We start from the raw sequence: 11,257 nt of genomic DNA, 5'->3' as shown, positions 1-11,257 counted from the left end.
TCCGCAGGAGTCAACTCGCCCACAGTTGGAGTCGACTCGGTATCAGTTAGCTTGAAAGCAGATCTTCTGTCTTTCCGCAGGAGTCGACTCACCCACAGTTGGAGTCGACTCACGTACTGTGTCTCAGAAAATACTTCTCTATTTTTGCTCTGCAAGTGGCTCAGTCTCAGTCGAAGTCGACTCACACTCTGCACTCAGAAATTCTTCTCTCTGCCAATCCGTCAGGAGTCGACTTGCCCAAACTAGGAGTCGTCTCGAGGGCGTGCCAGATAGCCTTTGTGCTAGAGTCGACTCATGAATCCTCGGAGTCGACTCGAGTGCAGGTCAAAGACTAAAATGGTTTCAAACATTGTAAAACTAAACTTAAACTCCCTGAACCATTTTCTAAGGCATTTTAACACATTTAATAAATATATTTTCTAAAACACTCACTTGAATCATTCATATAATATGAAATATACTTAAATATTTTGGGCTCATCAAAATCATATAGGGGAACAACAATCACTCAACAAAAGAAAAAAGAAAAATGGTCCTTCCTAATCATGGAGTTTAGCTTCCTATAATCAATGCAAACATGCCAGCCAATGGTTGTGAGTGTTGGCATTAACTCCCCTTCCGCATTTTCAACTATAGTAATGCCTGACTTCTTTAGTACCACTTGAGTAGGACTCACCCAGTTACTATCAGAGATAGGATAAATGATTTCGGCATCTAGCAACTTCACTACTTCTTTCTTGACGACCTCCTCATGTTAGGTTTGAGTCTTCTTTGCATTTCATAGGTAGGTTTTGCATCTTCTTCGAGATGAATTCGATGCATGCAAATAGAGGGATTAATCTCCTTCAAATCGGCTACGGACCATCCAATTGCATGTTTGTGCTCTCCGAGCACGCTCAAAAGTTGACTTTTCTATTTGTCAGACAGGTCAGCCATGATGATTACAGGCAGGATATCTTCTAGTCCTAGAAAAGCATACTTAAGCGTTACCGGAAGTGACTTTAACTCAAGTTTGGGAGAAAACTCGACAGAGAAACAAAGTGGCACACTAGAAAGGGTATGAAGAGGTTTATGTCAGGTTCTCCAAGGAAGGAAATTTGTGGAAGACTGATTGTCGAGCAGGGAGTTGACATCTTCTATGGCCTTGTCTGTTGGGAGCCTTAGTGGTCGCATGCATATAATTTTAAAAATTTTATAGCGAAAACATGAATTAAACTATTTAATTTCTATGCATACTAGAGATCATATCTCTACAACAAAAATAGATCCAGAATTTTAAACATTTATCCTAAACAAGTATGTATGATTCTATGTCTAACTTGTAGCCATGCAGAATTTCAGCAACCTAGTTGATTTCTAATCCTAATTTCTAATGACATCAGATCTCATACCTTTTTGCTTTGAGGACTTTGATGATGCCTTGATCACCTTTTGTAGCTGCACAACCATCCAGCCTCTACGGATAGTCCATGCGAAGCTCTAGAAAGACTTTCCTCCGCGGGAGTACTAGCTCGCGCAGAGGTGCTGCAATGGCTGATTCTCTCTCTTTCGAAGCACTCAACTTTTGATTTTTCTTTGAGAAGATGAAGGATGGAGATGAAGGAGAGGAAGGAGAAGAGGAGGACGATCCAATCTCAAAATTTTCAGAATCTTTTTGAAAACCCAAAGAAGCATATAATGAACCATAAGCGTGGAGGTCCTTTTATAGCCTTGGACCCCCCACGCCACACCTCTATTTTTGCCAACTTATTTGGCTGATAAAATTTCCAAAATTTTTTAAAAATATGGCAGCTAAGAGGAAAATAATCCCTCTTATTCTCTAAGAAGGATTACCAAGGGGATAAGGATGAGGTGTAAATCTTCTCCAAGAGATAAAGTTAGACTCCTAAAATTTAGGAATTTTTCTCCTTATCTAATTCTGAATTTTTAGACTCATAATCCTTATCAAATAAGGACTTCTAATTGACTTAGGTCAAGCCCAATCTAATTGGGTCAGTTCCATCAATTGGGTCAAGCTCAATCCAATTAGGTCGAACCCAATCCAATTAGGTCAAACCCTGATGTAGCCCAAATTGAATCTTATTCAATTTGGCTCAACCTAAGCCCAATCATTCAATCAAATTGAGTTCATTAGCAATCTAATTACTAATTAATCTTTCAATAATTCAATAATTATTTTATTGCAACTTTTGCTTAGGATAATTTGTCAATCGAATTAACCGATGTACCCTTGGATGATTCTTAATCGTCGATCAACTACTTGATCAACCTAGAAACTTCTATGTGTGTGACCTATAGGTTCGAACCTAACTCGGTAGCACAAGAACGACTTTCTGTACTAATCGAAGTGACCATCTAGCAATGGTACCCAACGTCCGGATAGGTCGAATGATTTCAAAGCATTATTCTAGAACCCTTGGACTATGGTTATCGTATAATTCATCCCTATGACACCAAATGCTCAGGACGACTTCAGAGTTCACTGTCAACTCTTTAATCAGTTCATCCATAATGTGTTTCAACTTTACAAATCCTGTGACTCCTCACAAGGATTATCCTAGCCAAGATTTTGCTAAATTGAACACAAGGGCATTATCTTCCGTCACCAGGAGGGGTCAATTTCATCTTGACTCACACACCAACTTTGCAAGTACTTGACTACACCCAGTAACCTTCCATCACTGAATTAGAAACTTAGATAGTCCGGTACCAAAGTATAGTGAGTTGCTTGCTGGTCACCGTAGTGATCTCAAGTCGGAAGAACATATATACCCATATCCACTCATAACATCTCTTAACAGCAGAACGTTCCAAAACTGGTCATGTTCAGTGAAATGTATTCCTACACTTCACCTGTGTGGCATATCAGTGTCTCTACACTTCTTGATTAAGAGGACAACCAACGATATAGCACACAACGGCCTATTCTTGATAATACTATTGTCCTAGTAATAGCATATCGTTTGGTCACGAATAAGTTTTAGGACTCATAAACAAATCCTCCTTTATCTTTTAAAAGAGTCCTAAGGACTTCATCACATTACAAGAGGTTCAAGAAGATGTACAAAATATATACGATGAATAATGCCAAATAACCTTTTAATAATTCATTAATTCATATACAATTCAATCATCAACAGACTGACGATTGACTTTTAGGACACAATTTCTAACATTGTCTACATCAAAGTTATCAATGTCAAAGTAGGCTAAGCATGTCTCCAGAGGATCATCTGCCAAAATATAGGAAAGGGCTTCTTCTACAAGATCGTCTATTTTGTCTATTAGGAAGCACTCATCTTTCCTTGTGGGTTAATTAGATGTATGGAACATATTTAACTTGACCTTTATATTTTCAAAAGATATATCTATCACCCTAGTTCTACAATTGATATATGCATTGGCTGTAGCTAAAAAGGGATGACCAAGGATCATAGGGATTTGTTTCCTAAGGTTAGGCACAAGCTCCATATCAAGGACGATGAAATCGACTGAAAAATAAAATTTGTCCACCTTAACTAGAACATCTTCAATTGTCCCTCATGGTATCTTTATAGATCTATCAGTCAATTGCAAAGATACCGAAGTAGGCTTCAATTCACCTAATCTAAGTTTTTCATAAACCAAGTAAGGAAGAAGATTCACACTTGCCCCAAATCTAAAAGTGCTCGATCAATAGAATTGTCTCCTACCACACAAGAGATAGTGGGAGCACCAGGATCCTTGAACTTAGGAGGGATTTTGTGTTGGAGAATGGAGCTCATTTATTCAGTTAGGAGGATCTTTTTAGGCACATGTGTCCTAGATTTTTGCATTTGGATACAAAGCTCCTTGAGAAATTTGGCATAGGACGGGACTTGTTTTATAGCATCAAGAAGCGGGAGGTTGATTTTGACTTGTTTAAAAACTTCCATTATTTCTTCTAGTGAAGTTTCTTTCGTGCCAAAGAAAGAAAGTGCATTCAGACATTGAGGAAAAGGGACCTTCGGTATATAAGATGTGGCCGAAAATGGACTAGATGAAAAAGAAGAGTTTGGATTCTCTTTAGACACATTCATACCCTTGTCTTCACTTTCCTTATGCTTTCTTTCCCCAATCTTATTATCCACTACACGTCCGCTTCTTAGGGTAGTCATGGTGTTAGCTTGCTCATGATGAATATTATTTGGATGAGTCTCTTAAGCCATGTACTGCCCCCTAGGATTTCTCACTGGTTGGCTTGGAAGCTTTTCTTCCTCTCTCCTATTCAGTACATTAGCTAGTTGCCCCATTTGGGGTTCTAGTTTCGCAATAGATTGAGTATGAGAGTGCAACAATTGTGTATTGGCTTTTAGTTCTTAAAGGATGGTCAACACTTTCTCCTTAAAAGCCTTATCTCTTTGGGGTGGTGGAGGAGGGGCATGTTGAAATTGTGGATAGTGAGTAGGAGGATGATAGGGATGAACATTCTGGAAGGACTAAAAATTTTGGGAATGAGGTTGGGAAGTATTGAAAGTATGCTGCTTCCAAGAGAAGTTTGGATGGTTGCGCCATCTTGGGTTATAAGTGATGAAATATAGGTCATTATCCAGTCTGGACTGTCCTTGGGCAGCATTAACATGTTCTTGCACAAATTAAAAAATTGAGATGCCGAAGGGCACTCATAAATGGGGTGGGTCGGGCTAGAACAGAGAGCACACACTTGTGCTTGGGAAAAATTTGTAAACTATCCTCCAGACATTAATTGATCCATCTTGCAGGACAGTGCATCCACTTTGTCAGACAGACCTATGTAGTGGCTAACTTCATACATAGTCCCCTTTCTTTGGAAACTCGGAGGTGCTTGACGAGAGGAGGAAGCATGGTAGAGAAAATTTTCATTGAGATTTTCAAATAATTGTCATGCCTCATGCTCACTCTTAAGCATGAAAGCTCTCCCACAAGAAGTATCAACCAGTTGACGATTTTGTTCAGACAACCCATCATAAAAGCATTGCACTAATTGCCATTTGGGTATTTGATGATGCGGGCATTTTCAGAGTAGATCTCTAAATTTCTCCCAAGTTTTATGAAATTCTTTCCTATCAAATTGGGAGAAGCTCATGATAGCATGCCTAAATTGGTTCGTTCTTCCTATGGAAAAGTATTTCTTCAGAAATTCGTGTTGCATTTGGGCCCATGAAAGAATAGAATTAGCTTCCAATGAATTGAGCCACTGCTTAGCTCTATCCTTAAGGGAAAAAGGGAACAACCTAAGATTCAAAGCATCATCAATGAAGTTCTGAATTTTGACAGTAATGCAGATCTCAAGGAACTCATCTAGATGTTTGTATGGGCCTTCATTATTGAGCCCATAAAAAGAAAGAAGTATTTGGATAACACAAGACTTGATTTCAAACTGCATAGTAGTGGTATCGGGTAATCGAATACAAGATGGGGAGGTATAAATGGAAGGAGTGAAGTACTCCTTCAACAGCTTAGGTTGTTCTTTAGCCATCTCAATAGGTGGAGCAAATCCTAAGGTTCTATACATGTGGATTTCGGCTTGAAGTGCCCTAATAGAACACTCAATTTTAGAGTCAAAGGGCAATAATTCAGAAGATCTAGAACGACACCCTTACATATACTAAAACTCTTTTGATAAATTTGAAAGTGAATCCTAGGTTCTTCGGTGTTTAGCATGCTGAATTTTTTTTTTTTTTTGAAAACCATGGCTGAACCTGATCGGGTTGCCTACGTACCCCTTCATAAGGGGGATCAAGCCATACGTAGTTCTTTTTAAGTTTTAAAACGCAGCGGAAAAACCGAATCAAACAATTTAATTCATGCATGCTTACAAGATCAAATCTAGAAATCAGCACCTTAAGAACACATAGGATTATGCCGAAATCGTTTAAACAATTATGCTAAAACTTTTATGCATGATTAACTATCAGATCTGAAACTTAAGAACTCTATTCCAATTAATCTCCGAATATCCATCGAATGGATTCTGGAGATATCTCCGTGAGGAGCCCCAAAAGAGGGTAAAACCTCGGGGAATTGGACCTAGACCTTGACACCATAATAAATGATTAATGCTAGATTAATACCTTTTATGATGGATGAAAGTTGTGAATCTGATTCTTGACTTCGCAGCCACGCACACGAATGGCCTCTACGAGAAGTACACGCGAAGTCCTGAAGGATCTTCTTCCGCAACAGTGCTAGCAGCTGCAGAACACTTGAAAGCTGAAATCTGCCCGCCGGGATTCAATCAACTCTTGATCAATCGTCTTGAAGCAGATAGAGATGAGGTTTGTAAGGGAAGTAGAGGACTCAGATCTGATCTTGAATCTTCTAGATATTCACCCTGAAAACCCTATCTAAAATGGAGAAGAAGAGGAGGAGGAGGCGGGTGAGGAAGAAGGCTGCAATGGATGTGTTTTTGGTGCCCATGTTTGACCACTTTTAATGGCCTCCGAATTTTCATTCAAAATTCGAAATTTATTTTCAAAAAATCTCTTTTAGTTGGCACATGCAAAGGAATAGGAACAACCCAAATCAGATCTCAACCAAATCTGATTTAAATTCAAATTTTAAACACATGTGCAAGAGGGAAGGAATTTGAAATCCATGCGGCAAGGTAAAACACTTCATAATTTCGAAATCACCTCTTGAAATTCGAATTTAATCCATTCAAAAACTCAGACGCCACCTTGGCTGATGGTTTGAGTGATTAAAATCATTTAACACATTGCTTAATGTTTGAATTTAAATTCAAATAACAAACAATGTCGCCATGTGTCAAGCAATGGGTCCATGTGCCATGCAATAATTTTGGTTTATTTAAAATTCATGAAATCCAATTCCATGTCACCAATAATTGCCACATCATCTGAGCCTAATCCCCTTGGGTTGCACCTAATCAAATTTGGTCAAACCCGAATTAAAACAAAGCAATTTGGTTGAACCCAATCTAATCAGGTCAGACCCTGATTGAGCTCAAATTGAATCCAATTCAATTTTGGCTCATGCAAACTCAATCAAATTGAATTATTACTTTGTGTTGGACCTAATTCAATTAGGTCAATCCCCAATTAAGAACAAATTAATTTAAAATTAATTTGATCAGCTTAAGTCCTTTTTGGTTCTGACCTAATCCAATCAGGTCAAAACCCTGATTGAGCCCAAACTTGAATCCAATTCAATTTGGCTCATCCTTAGCACAATTACTCAATCAAATTGAGTTTATTAGTAATTTAATTACTAATTAATCCTTCAATAATTACTTTAATTATTTTATAAGATAATTTGCCAATCAAATTGACCAAATTACCCCTGAATGATTCTTAATCATTCATCAGCTTTCTTGATCAATCAGGAATCTTCTATGCGTGTGACCTCATAGGTTCGAACCTAAGCCGGTAGTATAGGAACAATTTTCTACACTAATCGATGTGACCATCTAGCAATGGTATCCGACGTCCGGATAGGTCGAATATATGCGAAGCAAATATTCTGGAACCCTGAACTATGGTTACTGTATAATTCAATCCCTTTGACTCCTAATGCCAGGATGACTTAGAGCTCACTGTCAACCCTATAATTAGTACATCCATTATGTGATTAACTTTAGATATCCCGTGACTCCTCACTGGGATTACCCTGGCCAAGGTTTTGCTAAATTAATCACAAGACATTATCTCCTGTTTTCAGGAGGGGTCAATTCCATCTTGACTCACAACTGACTACGCAAGTACTTAACTGCACCCAGTGACCTTCCGTCACTGAATTAGAAATTCAGGTAGTCCGGTACCAAAGTATAGTGAGTTGCTTGCTAGTCACAGGTTGCGGTCTCAGGTCAGAGGGCCAAACTTATACCCATATCCACTCGGAACATCTCTCGACAGTAGAGCGTTCCGGAATTGGTCACGTTTAGTGAAATGTACTTCTACACTTCACTTGTGTGGCATACCAGTGTCTCCACACTCCTTGGTTAAGAGGACAACCAATGTATATGTCACACAACGACCTAATCTCGATAATGTTGTCGTCCTAGTAACAACATATCATTTCGTCGCAAATAAGTTTAAGGACTCAAAGATAAATCCTCCTTTATCATAACATAAGTCCTAAGGACTTCATCATATAAGAGTTCATTTGAAGATGAAATGATGAATAATGCCAAATAACACTTTATTAATTTGTCAGTTCATTTACAAAATTCAATCATCAATATGCTGACGATTGACATTTAGGATACAAATTCCAACAACTCCCACTTAGCCTAATGCCACTGATCACCATAGATAAGCCACTGATCTTTAGTATTTCTCAAATACCTAAGGATGGTTTTTACAACCTTCCAGTGGTTGCTACCTGGATCAGACTGATATCTGCTCACTACTCCTAGTGAGTATGCCACGTCTGGTCTAGTACATGTCATGGCATACATTATAGATCCCACTGCCGAAGCATATGGAATTCTATCCATACTCTCTCTTTCTTGAGGGGTTGTCAGACAATCCCTTTTAGAGAGGTTAATTCCATGGCCCATCGAAAGATAGCCTTTCTTGGAATTAATCATACTGAACCTCTTCAGTATAGTATCAATGTATGTGGATTGGGATAATCCAAGCAATCTTCTAGATCTATCTCTATAGATCTTCATCCCTAGGATGTAAGATGCTTCTCCCAAATCCTTCATGGCAAATTGAGATGATAGCCAAACCTTTATTCCTTGTAATGCAGGAATGTCATTCCCGATTAAAAGAATGTCATCCACATACAAAATAAGGAATATAATAACTGAACCATTTGCCCATTTATAAATGCAAGGTTCCTCTTCATTCTTAATGAAGCCATATGTTTTGATTACCTTATCAAAACGTATATTCCAACTCCGTGAAGCTTGCTTTAATCCATAAATGGATTTTTGAAGCTTGCACACTTAGACTCATCTGCAGATGTAAAACCTTCAGGTTGTATCATATACACTTCCTCTTCTAAATCTCCATTTAGAAATGCGGTCTTTACATCCATTTGCCAGATTTCATAGTCTAAATGTGCTGCTATCGCAAGCACAATCCGAATGGACTTGAGCATTGCCACAGGAGAAAACGTCTCGTCATAGTCAATACCATAACATTGACGATAACCCTTGGCAACCAAACGGGCTTTATAGGTCTCTACCTTTCCGTCTGCGCCCCGTTTCCTTTTGAATATCCACTTACACCCTATGGATTTAATTCCTTCGGGTGGGTCAACTAATGTCCAAACATCATTGACCTTCATGGATTCCATTTTGGATTGCATGGCTCCAAGCCATTTATCAGAGTCATACCTCTGCATTGCATCCATATATGTGATCGGATCCTCATCGTTTTCATCAAGTTCGATAGGATCACCATCCCGGACCAAGAAACCGTAGTATCTGTCCGGCTGACGTGGTACTCTATCCGATCGCCTTAATGGTGCATCTAATATGGGTTCTGGATCTGATCTAATCAAATCCGACTCAACTGGTTCAGTAGATGGTGTCGGATCTTCTACATGTTGAACTTCTCTAAGCTCAACATTAGAGCTATTTGTTCCTTCACCAAGGAATTCCTTTTCTAAGAAAATTGCTCTATTGCTTACGAACAACTTTTGTTCTTCAGCAAAGTAGAAGTAATATCCTTTAGTTTCTTTAGGGTAACCAACAAAGAAACATTTGTCAGACTTGGGTTTAAGTTTGTCTGTCTTCAAACGTTTGACGTACGCCGGACACCCCCAAATCCTAAGGTGAGAGAGCATCGGCTTACGTCCAGTCCACATCTCATGTGGTGTTTTATTTACAGACTTACTTGGAACCTTATTTAGAATATAGCAGGCTGACTCAAGAGCATATCCCCAAAAGGATATGGGCAGATTAGCAAACCCCATCATGGATCGAACCATGTCTAACAGAGTTCGATTTCTCCTTTCTGACACACCATTATATTGTGGTGTACCAGGAGGAGTCCATTGGGAGAGAATCCCATTTTCTCCTAGATATGCCAAAAATTCACTGGAGAGGTATTCACCTCCTCGATCTGATCGAAGAGTTTTAATACTCTTTCCAGTTTGTTTTTCTACTTCATTACGATATAATTTGAACATTTCAAATGATTCAGATTTATGTCTCATTAAATAGACATAACCATACCTAGAAAGGTCGTCTGTAAACGTAATGAAATATGAATACCCACCTCTAGCATCTGTGCTCATTGGCCCACATACATCAGAATGTACAAGGGTCAATAAATCACTGGCTCGTTCACCTTTTCCGGTAAAAGGTGATTTGGTCATTTTACCAAGAAGACATGATTCACAGGTTGTCAATGATTCACAATCATTAACATCAAGGATTCCCTCTTTACTTAACCTGTTCATCATATTCTTGTTAATATGACCTAGCCTATGATGCCAAAGGTAGACATCCGTGACATTATCTATTCTAGGGCGCTTATTGGATTTATACATTACATGAACAGGCTGTGACAAAATGTAAATGCCATTACTCAGAATTCCATTCATTACAACAACACCATTCCAAATGACATTGCAATAATCCTTTTTTATTGATATTTTATAACCATTTTTGGCCAAAAGGCCTACAGAAATGATATTCAATAGAAAACTTGGACAATAGTGACAATCACTAAGGACATTTACATGAGAGCTGAATTCAAGTTTAAGAATTCCTAAAGCTAGAACTGGAACTGGTCTTCCATCTCCAACATTCAGGAACCTTTCTCCTTCTTCAAACCTCTTACTGACTTGTAGCCCCTGCAACGAATTGCAAATATTAAAAGGACTACTGGTATCCAATACTCAGGTCGAATTATCACAAATAGAAAAATTGCAAGGTGTTATCATATAAGTACCTTGATTGGCAACTGATTGCCCACTTTTCTTAGGCCGGTTCGGATCGAGGGATGCAATGTAAAGAGGACAGTTCCTCTTCCAATGTCCTTGCTTCTTGCAGAAGAAGCACTCCGCCTTGCTCTGATCAGCCTTTTTATTCTTTTTCTGACTAGGCTGAGCATGGTGCACCTGTTTCTTTTGGATTTTATTTTTCTTTTTTCCTTTCTTAAAGGAGCGACCCTTGGATGAACCTCCCACTTAATTCACCGTCTTCTTAAGAAGTTGGTGATCATTCTCAAACGTCTGTAGTAACCTGATGACCCAAAGATTGATTTAAAGATTGATTTTGATGATCACAAAACCTTGAAGTATAAATACTAATGTTTGTGTTGCAAGGAGAAAGATACTT

This window comes from Phoenix dactylifera, chromosome 1, assembly GCF_051530095.1.
Source record: "Phoenix dactylifera cultivar Ajwa chromosome 1, Ajwa_hap1_PhDact_Kaust_v1.1, whole genome shotgun sequence".
Lineage (NCBI taxonomy): Eukaryota > Viridiplantae > Streptophyta > Magnoliopsida > Arecales > Arecaceae > Phoenix > Phoenix dactylifera.
This window is presented reverse-complemented; position numbering follows the sequence as displayed.